This window comes from Erpetoichthys calabaricus, chromosome 13 (genome assembly GCF_900747795.2).
Source record: "Erpetoichthys calabaricus chromosome 13, fErpCal1.3, whole genome shotgun sequence".
NCBI lineage: Eukaryota > Metazoa > Chordata > Cladistia > Polypteriformes > Polypteridae > Erpetoichthys > Erpetoichthys calabaricus.
In genome coordinates this window covers 103584551-103601116 of record NC_041406.2, presented here as the reverse complement: position 1 = coordinate 103601116, position 16566 = coordinate 103584551, and the positions used below count along the sequence as shown (strand labels likewise).

Genomic DNA, 16566 nt, shown 5'->3' with positions numbered 1-16566 from the left:
GAAGCCCATCAATTTGATCTATTTTTAAAATTCTTTAAATTTATTTTCATATTTATCTTACTGTAAAAAAAATTTACAAAGCCATAGCACTTTTATAAAAAATGAACCTGATGAATGGAAATGTAAAAAGCTGAATATATCAAAGATAATTTTAATATTTGTATAGTCACTAATTGAATCTGCCAGAGGCTTTGACCATTTCAAAGACAGCATTGCTAAACAGTGATAAGGTAAATGATCATTAGCTTAAATTAAACTTCAATTTAGGAAACACATAATGCATGCTGGAATTCTGATGTGCAGGAGTACACTGCTGTAACACTTGTAAAATTTTAATTCACCCGATTTACTTGTCTTATTTTAAGCCCTGATTATTTAAAAAATAAAAATATTTTACAACAAAGCAATTAGCCAGGCTTAATTTAAGCAGTGCCTTGCAAAAGTTCAAAAGACCTTTAAACCTTTAAAAACTATTTGGGATTACAAATGACACTTAGATATCTTGTTTCAATCTCACTTTTTATTGCAAATTCACATTTAAAGGCAAATAGTTAAAAAATATTAAACTCTAATAAAGAGCTACAGCTCAAAACACATCAGTCACCAGAAGATGGCTTGTTTAGTATGCATATTTACCCAAGATAAATACAGCATGTACCATCCCTGCCCACAGTGACACATCATAGACGATCCACTGCACTTTTGGGACTGTGCTCAGTGGACTGTTCATCAGTTGTTAATATCTCTAGTAACAGCACATTAGTGTTTGTTGCTGTTTATGGTTGTGTCAATCCTATATATGATAATCACTTTGTTATTGAATTATTTTGATGTTTTGACTGTATAATATTTTTGCCAGGCATACAACAGTGTATCTTTCTGTAACTACCACCTTCACAAAAATTTCAACAAACAGTACATACACGCACACTGTGCAAATGTCTCACACACCATTAAATGTTTTTATACTGATAATGTCACAGATGTTTTTTCTCTTCAGCATTCCTGTGTCAATAGAAACCAGCAAATTAAAGATTTACAAACGTTTATTTTTCAAAAAAATGAAATGTTAGAAATATTTTTATAAAGAAGTATTAAATAATTACCTGCTTTTCAGATAAAATATTGATTATATTGTCCAGTGCATTATTAAACAAAGAGAACAAACAGTGCTAATGATGGAAACAGTTGATTGAACCAGACTAATTAACTGAAACAGAAATCAAGTAAAGTAGGAATCAAACTGGGTCAAGAAAAAAACTAAAATGTGAGACGTGGTAGATGTGACAGGTCATCTTCAAATCAACCTTCTACACTGAACACATGACTATGGAGAAAATGGATTATCAATAGCTGAAAGTGCAGGGAACAGAAATGCTACTTAAACTCAAAGTGTCTATACAAATAAAGGTTGGACTTGCTATAGACCAGGAGGATGGGGATAAGAATAATTGTAATTGTTGTTATTATTACTGTTCTGAAAACCTTGTTTGGCAAATATTTTCTAGGAAATTTTCTGTGCGGTTGAACATTTTTTTCCTAGCGCCCCATGATTATTTGTGAGGCCAGCATAACTTCAGAGAGGTGTAGCAGCCATGCATACTGTAAGACTGTTGCCAATCTGTTTTGTGGAAGCATGATGTTACGACCTGATCAGCATTTGCATCTCCATAGATATTTGGGGAAACAAAAAAGACATTTAAGCTGTGTCTGGACCCACAACTTCAAAAAATGGCACTAGCCAGTACATGCTGCTGCTTTATAACATGGAAAATGTGTGCCCCAAGATTCAAACTCTGAGTGCAATGATCTATGTTTTAATTTCCTTATCGCTACTTTGTGGCCATTTGTTGCATTTTTTTTGTGGTATTCATTCTATCTACACTTTTCGTATTTTGAGGCACATTAGTATTAGCACTGCTGCCTCACAGCACAGATTACATTTTTTGGCCACACAATAATCACACTAACATAGTTGAGAGACACTTTCTTAGCCCTCAGGGACACTTAAATGACTAGTGGACCATTATAAGCCACCAAAACTAGTTCAGTTTCTCCTTCTTGATTTAACTTTAATACTTTTTTATATTATTTGAAGCAAATAACATTCCACATAATCAAATCAAACGTAACCAACCAAAATTCAACCTCTACCCAAGAGAAAGAGAGGAGAGCCAAAAGCCAGAGCAAACCTTTAAAAGTAGCAAGGATGGAAGAGTATCCTTTTCCATGATGTAGATGTTTATTCTAAAATGGTATTGATTTTATCCCTGTCATATTAAAAAAAAATTTTGAACAGATCCTATAAGTGAGAATTTGATTTTTACCAATTTCAAATAGTATAGAACATCAGTTACCCACTGACTTAAAAAAAGGTTGGGTGGGATTCTTCCGGGCGACCAAGAGAAGTCTATGAAGTTATGAGGTAAAGGCAATTAGTTTCTTTGTCCTTCTCCGCTTTAAGCCCATCTGGGAGTACACCAAACACAGATGTTAATAGGTTAGAACTGATTGTGACACCAAGGCTGTCTGAGAGGCATTCAAAGACTTTTGATCTAAATGATGTTAATTTGGAGCACATCCTAAACATGTGGCTCAGTGAGGCTGGAGCTAGACTGCACTGTTCACAGGCTGAATCGTGCTCTGGATACATTTTTGACCATTTAAAATGAGATAAATGTGCTTAATAAAACATTTTAAGTCTAATGATTGAATGCTTTAACTTTAATGCTTTTCGACAAATTTCGGAAATGTTTAAGAATTTTGCTGAAGTCATTGTAAAGTGAACTCCGCGGGGATCGCTCATCACTAGTTAACACAATAAGAAAAAAGTTCAGACTTCTAAAATAATGCCACTGCATAGTAATACAAAATGAAAAGAAATGAAAAAGAAAAAAAAAATAGTGCGTTTGGTATAAAACATTTTTCAAAGAACTGAAAAGTGTAGCACTGCATCTTTGTCAAAGAGGAATTGTTAAGTTAAAAATAATGTCTACATAAATATATCCTTGCACCAGCAGATGTTTATGTAAAGTACAAGGAAAGAACTACTTTTAACTCAGTCACCAGTTTTCAAATAACTGTACCTTCTCTTTTGGGAAATGACAACCTGCATTTTGGTATTACACATGCACTACAGTAAGTAAACTCCACCAAGTTAACCTTTGCATCTTTTACACAGAACTGTAGAATTTAACCTTCCCAGGAATTTAATGGAATGTCCTTCATACAAATAAAGCACATTTTGAGGCAAATCATTATGTTTATTTCTCCAACAACACAAGTAACAGCCTTAGACAAGATTAAGAACAATTTAAGAGTTATATATGTAGTACAATGAAATTTTTAATTGCATCTGAACAACATGCAATATGTCGCCTCTCTTCCATACAATGATTTGCAATTATTAACAGTTAAATGTCGACTATGTCTTGAAGTTTCCTTTCCTAAATTAAATAGCCTTTAGAAAGAAATCAATTTTTTTAAAATTTTAATCATTCTAGCAATTAAGAGAGTGATACCGGAGATAAAATAAAAAGTTTTGCATCCTTAAACTCCAATAAAAGAACATTTGCAGCCAAGAAAGACTTTCTAGGTGCTATATTTGATCTATTATAACTATTTCCAGACTACCTGACACAACAATCAAATTATGGGTGAAAAGATGTACAAAGCTTAGTCTTTATTGTTGACCAAAGCTACTTTCCTTTGTGCAATTTATTTTGGTTTATAATTCTATTTATTAATATTCCTACAGATTTCTTGATTAGGTTACTCGTATATTGGATAGATTTTAGCATTTGCTGAAATAAAAAATGTACACTATTCATATTACAATTAATTATAAAAAAAAAAAGTAAAAAAAAATAATAATGGCACACCTCGGGCTTACAACTTTCTAGCTTAGAGTGATTTTTGTTTTTCTTTTTTACCAAATATGCACACTATTAACTTGCTTAGGCCAATGTTTTTTTAATCTTAAATTTTGAGGCAGACCTTTTTTTTCTAAAACATTACATTAAAGCAGTGAATGTGTGGTAAGCGGCCACTGGTGTAAATGTGATAATGAGTACCTGTCATTCTCACTGTTGCCTGTTTGTCACATTCGACCTACCTTTTAGCAATCAGTCCCAGTAACCTAAAAAATAATACATAGTGAATGTGTGCAGGTAATTTTAAGCAAGATAAAAAATATCCTGCCAGGATATTTTAAAAGAAAAGAGTCAATAAAAAATAACTAATATATACATTTTTTCAGCAAAGGCTTGAATAAGTTAATATAAAAATCTGCACAAAATGAAGCTTGTGACTACTAGTTTCACCCATCTGAAGAAGACAGGTAAATTAAACACACAATTTAAAAAAATAATCTATATATATATATATATATATAATATATATCTATATCTATATCTATATCTCTATATATATATATATATATATATATATATATATATATATATATATATATATATCTATCTATATATATATATATATATATATATATATATATATATCTATATATCTATATATATATATATAAAATGGCAAACAAATTAATAAATCATCGCTTGTTTATTTTTAAAATATTACATTTTTCAACACTGTAAATATTAATAACTAACACAGCAGGAATAATAATAAAGAATTAACTTTCTCTCATTTTTATCCAATGGCATTTTCCTCACCAGTAAAACAAAATCAGCTCATTACATAAATTAATACAAATGAAAATTTCTGTATAATAACTGTCTGCTCTACATAAGGAAATCGTCCCCTTTTCTTTTAGTAAGTGATTGACTTAGACATGAAAATGAAAAAGTTAAAATTGTGGCTTAATTGTAAAGCAGGAATTAGTTTTTTTATTATTATTATCATTTATATGTGACCCCTGGGCAAAGCTTTGTTAGCATTTAATTTCCATGGAAAAATGTCACTACTGAATCATTGTGCTACATTTCATTAGCATTTATCACGTCCAACATGAATAGTGACAACTTTGAAGGCAGTTTGGTAGGGGGGTGCTGGGGGGTTAGAAATAGTTTTAAACAAAAGACCTTTGCAATTAATAAAAAAGGCACAGGCTAGAGCAGCTCATGCAAAAAAAAAAAAAGGGTAACATACCAAATAAAAGAAATCTTCAGTAATAAGCATTCCTTCACAAATTTTTTACTTTATTATGATTTCTTCTTTAATACTCAGAAAAATTACCTCAGTTATCAAGGCTATGGTATGGTTAAGCAATGCAGTTTCTGCATAATGCAATGGTTAAGCAGTGCAATTTCTTTTCAAATGGAGAAGTATATGCAACAATATAAGTATTAACTCCTTAACTTCTGAAACTCTTATAAAAGCAATGCTGTCATTTCTGCAATTTTTATTTTTCAGGGTCTGTGGTATTTGCAGGGCAGCACAATGACATAGTAATTAACACTGCTGCCTCACAGATGTAGTGTTCCAGGTTCAAGTCCCACATCCGATGCAATGTGTATAGTTTACACATTCTCCCAATGTCCACCTGTGCTTTTCTCTGCATTTCCTGGGGTTCCTCCCACACCTCAAAGACACACATGCTAGGTTAACTGGTGATTCTGCAATGGCTAAATGTGATTATGAGTGGGCCATGCAACTTATATAATTAAATACAGCAAAAGAATCCGACCTGAGATAAGGTATTATTTCTCCAAAATTTTTAACAACCAAATCACTAGTTTTCAACAAATGATCATTTATTAAATACATAACATTAGTGATAAATATGATATTTTTGCAGTCTGTTTTTTTTATTAGAATGTTAAATAAGGTGCAATATAATACAGACTCCGAGAGTTAATTGAACCTCCTCCTATTGTATATACTAAATTACTAAACTAAATTACTAAACTCAAACTGTTCCCTTGCATCCTTCATTTAGTTCCTACAGTATTTTTTTCAAAGAAGTCTCTGACTGCTTAATTGACTAGACATAGTTAACTTCTCAATAGTCTTGAAATCTGCGGTGGGCTGGAACCCTGCCCGGGGTTTGTTTCCTGCCTTGCACCCTGTGTTGGCTGGGATTGGCTACAGCAGACCCCCGTGACCCTGTAGTTAGGATATAGCGGGTTGGATAATGGATGGATGGATAGTCTTGAAATTTTCTATTTTTTGTTTTAAATTGTTGCAGTCAAAAATAACCTTGACTGTTCTGTTTTAGTAAATTTTAGACCACTCTCTAACCTACCTTTTTTAAGCAAATTTCTAGGAAACATGGTGTTTCAACCACTAATTGATTACATTAACAAAACTTCTATCACTCAGGTGTAAGATATAATGATAGCATAGAAACTATTTTGATAAAAGTAGTTAATGACTTATAACTAAATACTGATACAAATAAGGTTTCAGTACTCATTCCCTTAGACTTGAACACTGATTTTCATACTATAGTTCACAACATTCCCATAAACCACCTTAAGCTTCGTTTATACTTACTGCGTATAGCTAATGTGCAGACCGCACTGCAAAGCATGCAGACAATGGGCAACCAAACCACATTTATACTTGCTGTGGCCCCCCTTGATTGCCATGTTGATATTCTCCTAGTCAATAAGTGACAGTGTTTAGTCAATGTCACGTTCTTAATAATGTCATGGCAGGATGTGAGACACTGATGATGAAAGAAGAGTTGTGCCTACTATTACTGACTTTAAGTGGAAGAAAAGAATAAGTTGGAATGTCAGGCCTTTTGATCAAAAGCAGTGAAGGAAGGTAACTTGTTACATCATATTCAGCCCTTTGTTCATCATTCTGGCATCCAAGTAGCCAACAAGGGAGAGTGTCAGCTCATCTGACATTTATGCTGCACGACCCCTAGAGAATGGAATGGTCTTTATGGTAGTGCTTTAAACTGGATTCAATCAAACATAACAAGACAAAACCCTCTGTGTAAGTCTTGGTGAGTGTATGTCAAAATCTATATATATAATTCTCTAAGCCGCCGCCAGAGCAGCACGACACCCATGAAACCACGCAGGAAGGAGCCACGCCCACACCCATGAAAGCATGCAGGAAGGAGCCACGCCCACCAACTCTAAGACCATTGGATACGACGAAAACTCACAGAGCTATGCCCACCAACTCGGACGCAACGCCTCAGAAAACACGGCGTCATTTCTGTTTGTCTGTGCTATAGTCCGCACGCAGCTCTGAGCCACGTTGACTTTTCGGTTACGACGCACGACTGCATGCAACATCGCAAACTGTTTTACATGCTGTTACATACAGCAATTCGCATCCGCGACAAACATGCGTTTTCTTAGATGGTCCTGCAGGAACACGGAAAACGTTTCCCCGCCCACCAACACTCTTTATTCCCCGGCCCGCGTCCACCGCATCCGCGACAAACATGCGTCTTCTTAGATGGTCCTGCAGGAACACGGAAAACGTTTCCCCGCCCACCAACACTCCTTATTCCCCGGCCCGCGTTCACCCTCGCTCTCTAGGCATTCCCAGTGCCTGCTCATGTGACCAGACACAACAACTCGCCGACCACCCTGTAAGTCACTTTCGTCTGTGCTAGGAGTCCACATGCACCTCTGAGCCACGTTGACTTTTCATTATTCTTTTTGGTTATGATGCACGCACCACCATCGCAAACTGTTTTACACACCATGGTCTTAGAGTTGGTGGGCGGATCTCTGTGAGTTGCTCTTGCGAGCGGGCACATGACCAGGCGGTGTGTATGCTTTGAGAACGAGGGTGGACGCGGCAGAACCATGTAAGAAGAGGCATGTTTGTCGCAGATGTGAATTGCTGAATGCAGCGTCTAAAACAGTTTGCGAGAGATATCCCATGGGATCCTTAAAACAATCCTTTAAAACTGAGGTTAAAACACAATGAAGGAAGCAGTCTTTAAAAACCAATAAGCCCTGTGCCTCTGTTTCATTAGCGTCTCACCTGCTTCACCGATGCAGGCCCTGCAACAGTCGAGACACTCTCTCAGCAGCTGACCTTCTGTGTGCCTGACTCCACTATAGGCTGCAACAAAATTATGAAAGTACGGGCGCATTTTTTCACACAAGCTGTGTGTGTGGGTGGGTGGGTGTTAGTTAGTTAATTAGTTACTCGAAGGATTTCAAGATTTATTATGCACAAGCGGTAACACTGCAAGAGCAGCCCAAACCAGAAAAGACGGCTGGCAAAAAGTGGCCGACAAATTAAATGCGTGTGCACTGTACTTACTGAAAGCAGCGTTACGGATTTTGCAAATGTTCATTTTTTTTCCCTCTGCTTAAAAAACATTTAAAAACCGGCGTGATTATGCAGCGTATACTACGCTGCGGGTTGGTATGCAGCGTGTAAAACAGTTTGTTTGTCGCGGATAATTTGCCTTTTACTATTACATGAAGACAATTTCCTGTTAATACTTCATCACATTGATATAGCGGTGTTCTCAGTATTCAAAGCACTATCCACGCAGGGAGTAACCGGGAAGCGAAACCACAATCTTCCACAGTCTCCTTACTGCAAAGCAGCAGCACTACTATAGCTCCACAAGGCAGTTAAAGAATACACCGGGCTCGATTTTCTTATCACTTCTGTTTACAGAGATCGGGTCATAGATTGCATTGTTGCAATGTTACTTTTCTTGGTGGCTTATTACATTATACAGATGTTTCACATGTTCATTTTTTCCCCTGTGCTTAAAAGACATTAACAAAGTGTTTCTCAACTGTGACTCCGGAACATCTCAGTACGCAAGCTATATTAAGCGTCAACAACGAAGACTCGCTACACCTTAATCTACAAGAACTGACACTTATCCCTACCGACAAAGTAACTTTCACCAGCGTGGCCTTCTTCGTCACAGACGATCCCGGTTTCAGTCACGGACAATTATATGTTGCTCTCTCCAGAGGTCTATCTTTTCATTCACTCACAGTGGTATCCACAAACCCACCCCATTTGGACAACTGTGTCGTTCAGGAAGTGTTCACCCATCAATACATAATTATGCAGCTTATGCTACGCCGCGGGTTGGCTAGTTGCATTATAATGCATATAGTGTGCCTCAGGGGCAAGGTTATTATAGTTTTGCCTTTTTATATTAGTTTTTATTTCTATATTTTTTCTGACCTTACTTGGAAATTCAGTTTAGTTTTAGTTTTCCTTCATCATGTATTTGTAGTTTTAGTTTAGTTTTTATTTCACAAAGACATTTCTATTTTATTTTTATATATATTGGTTTCAGTTTTAGTTTTAGTAATTATGACATGGAGCGCCTACAGAGTTAGTTTTGTGTCAAAATCAGACAGAACTGTACATGCAGCAGATTTGGATATGAGTTTAATGTTAGTGGAAGCTTACTACACTGCCTGGTTTACTATCTGGTTTTTGTTTTGTCTGATAAAAACAAGTATAATTAAAACTACACACTGAATATAAACAATTTTACACAATTTTATAATTTTTAAAATATTTTCTCATGAAAATCACAGGGGCTTAGGAAAAACAGGGCTCTTAGGCTTGAATGAGTGTGCAGACCCCACCTAGCTGTACTGAGGGAAACAAAGAACAACAAGCATGTAGTGTGAAGGTTAGGGGCAGTGAGCCTTGAGTAGACCACCATAAAGGACAGTAAACCCATAATGAGCAGAGCAAGAGCAGGTAATAGGACTACAGACAGGCATAAAACAACAAAGACCGCGTCTGAGATTAAGAACAACATATACATTATCTAAACCTGTTTATCCTGAGTAGGATTGCAGGAAATCTGGAGCCTACCACAGCAGGTTTGGATGTAAGGCAGGAAAAATCCCTGGTATGCAATATGTATGATAAGGCTGATGTTAAGAACAAAAAGAATAGGATATTTCAACTATCTATTTTGAGAGAGAGAGAAAAACATTGAAAAAAGGGACACAGATATTTTAAAATATAATTCTGCTAATGGGTTACTTACACAATATCAGTTATTTTGAGTTGTGAATAAGAACTAAAAAAGATTAATAAATATGGAATAAATACAAAAACCCATTCGTATGTTAAGTTTTTCATCACTTATCAGATGTTTTTAAAGCAAAAGTGATTGGTCAGTAACAATATGCTGATCTTGTATGACGACCTAGTCAGTCTCTTGATCAGCTCTGTTTTATTTTCAAAAACCGGGAGTGCGCTCCCCTCGACTTTCTTGTATACTCATATGGGGATAGATCTTTGAGGAGTAAACCGCAAGACAATGATGATATTTTTATATTATGTACATTAAGGAACCATCAACAACAAATCAAATTAATAATATATTGAACTAGCCAACCCGCGGCGTAACATACGCCGCATAATTATGTATTGATGGGTGAATACTTGCTGAACGACACAGTTGTCCAAATGGAGTGGGTTTGTGGATACCACTGTGAGTGAATGAAAAGATGGACCTCTGGAGACAGCAACATACAATTGTCCGTGACTGAAAGCGGGATCGCCTGTGGCGATAGAGGCCACGCTGGTGAAAGTTACTTCATCGGTAGAGATAAGTTTCAGCACTTGTTCATTAAGGTGTAGCGAGTCTTCGTTGTTGACGCTTAATATAGCTTGCGTACTGAGTTGTTCCGGAGTCACAGTTGAGAAACACTTTTTTAATGTCTTTTAAGCACAGGGAAAAAAATTAACGTGAAACATCCGTAATGTAATAAGCCACCAAGAAAAGTAACATTGCAACAATGCACGCTACGATCCGATCGCTGTAAACAGAAGTGAAAACAAAATCGAGGCCGGTGCATTCTTTAACTGCCTTGTAGCGCAATGGTAGTGCTGCTGTTTTGCAGTAAGGAGACTGTGGAAGATTTTGGGTTCGCTTCCCGGTTTCTCCCTGTGTGGATAGTGCTTTGAATACTGAAAACACCGGTATATCAATGTAATGAAGTATTATTATTCTTATGCGTCCAGCGCTCTCTCTCTCGCGCACCTGTATGCATGTGTGTGTCGCTCGCTCTCTCTCGCTCACTGCACGTGTTCCTGCAAGCATACCAGTAAGTGAATGAAAAGATGGAACTCTGGAGAGAGCAACATACAACTGTCCGTGGCTGAAAACTGGTTTTGGCAGATACATTCACATCTTTTTGAAAGTTTGGCCCTGTGCCTTATTAATAGTCATTGCAAAGGCAAATCTAACAGGAAATCGTCTTTGCTCAGATGCACGCGCAGGCTCTCTCTCAGCAGCACAGGAGCCTTCCCAGCCCCCCTCCACTTTCTCTCTCTCTCTGAGCAGCACGCGAGCCCCCTCCCCCTCTGTCTCTCAGAAGCACAAGAGCTCTCTCTCTCTGTAACATTGCAGCAGTTGTATAAACACTTTTTTTTTTAAAATGAGTTTTAAGCACAGGGGTAAAAAAACCCAGACTCCCTGCTCAGCTGCATGCGCAGGCTCTCTCTCTCTCTCAGCAGCACACGAGCCCCCCCAGCCCCCCCCCCCCCCTCTCTCTCAGCAGCACGGGAGCCCCCTCCCCCTCTGTCTCTCAGAAGCACGAGAGCTCTCTCTCTCTCTGTAACATTGCAGCAGTTGTATAAACACTTTTTTTTTTAAATGAGTTTTAAGCACAGGGGGAAAAAAAGGAACATTTGAACAAATCCGAACTTTATTTAAAAGCCAACCAAGATAGTAACATTGCAGGAGTTCACCATTTTTAATCAGGCGACTGACAGTAGTGGAGTCAGGCACAGAGAAGGTCAGCTGCTGAGAAAGCGTCTCGACTGTTGCAGGGCGGTGAAGCAGGTGAGACGCTAATGAAAAAGAGGCACAGGGCTTATTGGTTTTTAAAGACTGCTTCCTTCATTGTGTTTTAACCTCAGTTTTAAAGGATTGCGCGGCTCTCTCTGTCTCGCTGCCTGTGTGTGCGCAGCTCTCTCTCTCGGGCTGCCTGTGTGTGCCTCTGTCTCTCTCTCGCGCTGTCTGTGTGTGCCTCTGTCTCTCTCTGGCGCTGCCTCTGTGTGAACCAAGGTTCCACTGAGGTTGACTAATGAAAAGTCAACGTGGCTCAGAGCTGCATGTGGACTGTGGCACAGACAAACAGAAATGACAGCATGTTTTCCGAGGTGTCGCGTCTGAGTTGGTGGGCGTGGCTCTGCGAGTTGTCGTCGTATCCAATGGTCTTAGAGTTGGTGGGCGTGGCTCCTTCCTGCGTGCGCCATGGGTGTCTTACTTGTCGGCGGCTTAGTGAATCCACGCCCCTTCCGGTGTGCTTTCCATGGGTGGCTACTTGTCTTCCGGCTTAGTGAATTATATATATAGACAATTATTATAAAAGTAAAGTCGAATAAATCGGACTCTGTAGCTGTATAAATAAAAAAAAAAAAGTAAATCGAGTATGTGTTCAGGTAAAGTACCACTTCCGGGTGATGGATTTGGCCCAAAAGTTAATACCGGTCTATAATTGTGGTGCAACAACCACATGCCGAATTTCATCCATCTATCTGTGTTTTTGAGTTACCGTGTTTACACACACACGCGCGCGCGCGCGCGTACATACACACAATTCTAAAAAACAGTACTGTTGGACACTGGTTTGTCTATAACGTCGAGATTCATCAAAATATCGAGGTCGAATACTGCAAAGTGGCAGGTGAGTTACTGTCAACAAAAAGCAGACACCTGAGAAATAAACTGAAATGTTACTCACTCGTGATTTTTCTGTCGACATGGTAAATGTTTTGTTGAGCAGCACATTCTGATATCAGCCGTTTGAATGACATCTTGATATACAATAAGCGCAAAGAAAGGCAGCATGCAAATCGCTTTCTATTTCTCACGCTTTATGCGCCCGTACTCAGCTTGCTCTCTCACGGCAAATGCTGTGTGAACAGCCGCCCTCCATCACCAGCCACCGTTCACTGGATGAATGTGTGCGGGCGGCTCGTGGTGGATGATTTTCTGTTTTAGAGAAAACTTACAAGGGTTAAAGACTAACGGCAAGAATATTCATTCAAAAACGAAAACTAAAAATATTTTAGTAAATTATTATTTTATTTCAGTTAGTCTTTCCAGCTACTTTAATAGTTTTGTTTTAGTTTTTCATTTCGGTTTTGTTAATTATTTTATTTCAGTTTACGAAAATGTTTTTTTAATAATAGTTTCAGTTTTGATTTTAGTTTTCGTTAACTATAATAACCTTGCTCAGGGGTCAGTTATAGTTCCTTTATTATTCTCACTTTATATACTCCCAATTGGCCAGATCATTTGTAAACATAAGGTGAAATTTCGCCGTTATCCATAAAATACAAAGTTATACTTACAGTACCTAAAGTGCCAGATGACCACAAAGCTCTCAACCTGCTATAAGTTATTTTTATTAAAATACAGGCTGCATCTGAAAAGTAGCCAGAAGAGGTTGCCATTGCCAGGTACTAATCTGTTAGACAAATATGGTAGGAGATCAAAATGCATTATTTGTCTGAGCATTTACCACTTGGCTAAAGACAGCCCAAATAAATAAGAACCAGTTAAAATAACAGAGGAAAAAGAAAAACCAGAGGACTGTGAAGAATGCAACATTACATTGCTTACAAAGGAATCAATCTCAGACACAAATTTTTTTAGTAGAATCTTTAGGATTAGTTGTAATTGATACTGCTTGCACACGCTTGAGTCTGTGGAGATAAATGGTTAGACAATTACATTAGTCAGCTTAACCACAATTTAAAAAAAAAAGCTGCTGAACTGAAACATTTCGAGCAACAGAGCTTTCAAATTTGGAGATGGCATAATTGTGCATTCCACCAAAATAGTGAAAATTCCTGCAAAGATAGAACGGGCATGATGTAGTGTTGAAACAGAAGTGGTTCCAGTTGATATCCCATTTTTCTTAAGGAAAACATCTTTAAAAAGAGCATGGTCACTTTCAGACATGGAAAATGGTAAAGCAGTGATGTTTAATCAGGCAGTGACTCTTGAATTAACCAGCTCTGGTCACAACATCTTAGAATGAAGAAAAAAATTGATGAACGTTGTAAATGTGGGATTCTAACAGTCTCAGAAAACATGAATACAGGACAAAAGCAAAAGGCTTTGTTAAAATTTTACCTGCAGTTTAGGCATGCTTCAGTGGACAGTTAACAGAAATTTCTTCATTGATCAGGAAACAAGGATGCAGAGTATGCTTCCTTTACTTAAAACAGTTGTTGAGAATTGTGAGACATGCCTGAAATATGGCAAACCCAAACCCAGACAAGCTGTTGTTTTGCCGCTAGCTTATGAATACAATGAAACTGTGGCTACAGACTTACATGAACTTGAAATAGGAGTATGGTATCCTCACATCATTGCTACATTCACACATTTCAGTGCAGGACATATTGTAAACACAAACAGACCCTCAGAAATTTTGAAATAATTCAATCATTCCAGGATAAATGTACATGGAGCTCCTCAGAAACTATTTTGTAAATTTAATAAAGACAAAATCAGAAATATGGCAGATAATTTTAAAACTGAAACAAAGACCACAGCTGCATATAGTTCCCGGAGTAATGGACTGCTAGACAGACATGATCAGACACTCACAGAAATTATATTGAAAGTGAGAAAGGATACTGAATGTGACTGGGAAACAGCACATGGTCAGGTACTAATGGCAAAAAAAAATGGATACTGGTATGTACCACCACCCCCGGAGAACAACTAAACCCAGGGCCACTGCACATTTAGAATATCGCTAGAGAAAAGCAGTTCATTATTAAAATCTTTCGGGGTAACGTGACCGAAGCTCGTCCTATTTTTGACTCATTCACCACACACCCTAGATTAGCACAAAATAACAAGCAATAAAGCAATGAAAGGAAGAAAAAAAAGCTATATTTACACATTAACAGACAAGACAGTTTATGTAATTCCCAAACAACAAGTACACAACAAGGATCAAATACAAAATTTCCCAGATTAGGATGCGAGATGCTCTCGCCTGAGATAACCTGGTTCCCCTTGAATCATCCCAAATTAGATCACTGTCCTTACAGTTTAACAGCCCGGTGAAATGCTGGAAGCCCAACAGAGGATGCCGGAAGCCAATACCAATAACAAATGTTTTGTCCAACCGGTCCCAAAGGTCGATTGCTCTGGTGAAATCACAAAAAAAAAAAAACTTGGTCTTCCCTTGTATCCCCGAGTGAAATAGAACCTTTTTCCAGCAGATGGCTCGCAGGTGAATACTTGGTGGTAACACACTGCTTCTCCCAGCTTCACCGCTCAATGTCTCTCTCCCCCAAGCTACCCACTTCCTTTCCGGGTTATATTGTCTTCAGCCCAACCGTCCTGTCTGTGCTATGTCATCCCATTAGTGGTGTAGTTCCCAATTTGCGGCAAACCCTCAGCAACCCTATTTTCTGATGTACATCCTAAGGAGACTCAAACCGACAAACAGACAATAGTGCATGTGGCACCTGCTACAGGTATAATTTAGAGTTTATGGATTCTGACAGTATTGCTAACACAGAAGGGTCTGTTGACATGTCAAGGGTGGATTGTCAGCAAGCTGAAGCAGTAACTAATCAGCTGCAACTACTGTATGTGACTTTTGCATGGAAAATGATGTGTTTCAAATCAAGGATATCTCATTTTCATCAGCAAAGCAGGAAGAGATAAGTAGCTAGAAAAGTAATGGTGTTTTTGAGGAGGTTGAAAACTTTAGTCAAAAAAGAATTTCCTTACGATGGATATGCACTTTAAAAGAAACTTCAGCACAACTGTACCTAAAGCACGCCTAGAGGCAAGAGGGTTTGAGGAACGAGACAGGAATGGGGTCAAAGGTGATTCAACAACATGTTCATTAGAATCACTTCGTCTTCTTTTAGCTGTCATGTGTCAAAGACAATAGAAAGTTAATTTCATGGACATCAGATGTACTTTTTCTACAGGGTATGACACAGTCTCAGGATATTTATATTCATCCACCTACTGAGGCTAAAAGTGTAGGAAAACTATGGAGGCTCATAAAATGTGTGTATGGTCTCACAGATGCATCACTTTACTGGTATGACAAAGTGAAGGAGATCATGCTAAAGACAAGTGGAAAAGTTTCATAAGTCAATCCTGCAGTATTTTTCTGGCTGGATGAAGACAGAACTGTGATTAGAATACTTGTGTACCATGCTGATGATTTTATATGGGCAGGTACACGTTAACTTTTCTATCTCAGTCATTCCATATCACAGATCAGCTTTCCAGGTTGGTCATGAAGGACATGACCACTTAGACTGACTATGTGGGACTGGAATATGTAGTCTCAATGAAGCAATGTATATAGCAAGAAACCCAAACAGAGAATTTTCAACCCATTGCCATGGAACCTTCTAGAGCCATGAAACAAGACATCCCCAACCCCACCCCCATATCAGTGCACCTGAACTGGAACAACTAAAGTCAAAAATATGGCAGATTCTTTGGGTTGCTAGCCAAAGCAGATCTAATGCAATGTTTGATGCCTGCATCTTAGCACCCAGCACAAAAAAAAGCTATCACAAACAATCCATGAAGGCAACAAGGTCATTCGGAAAATTAATTCTGTAAAAGTGGCCTTGACGTTTCAACACCTAAGAAGAGAA

The 16566-nt window shown here is 37.8% G+C and overlaps 1 protein-coding gene across 1 annotated transcript in view; it reads right to left on the bottom strand.

The window, feature by feature from the left end:
* tex10 (testis expressed 10) overlaps nt 1-16566 on the bottom strand; it is a 120231-nt gene that overhangs the window by 15732 nt on the left and 87933 nt on the right. The window lies entirely within an intron of this gene.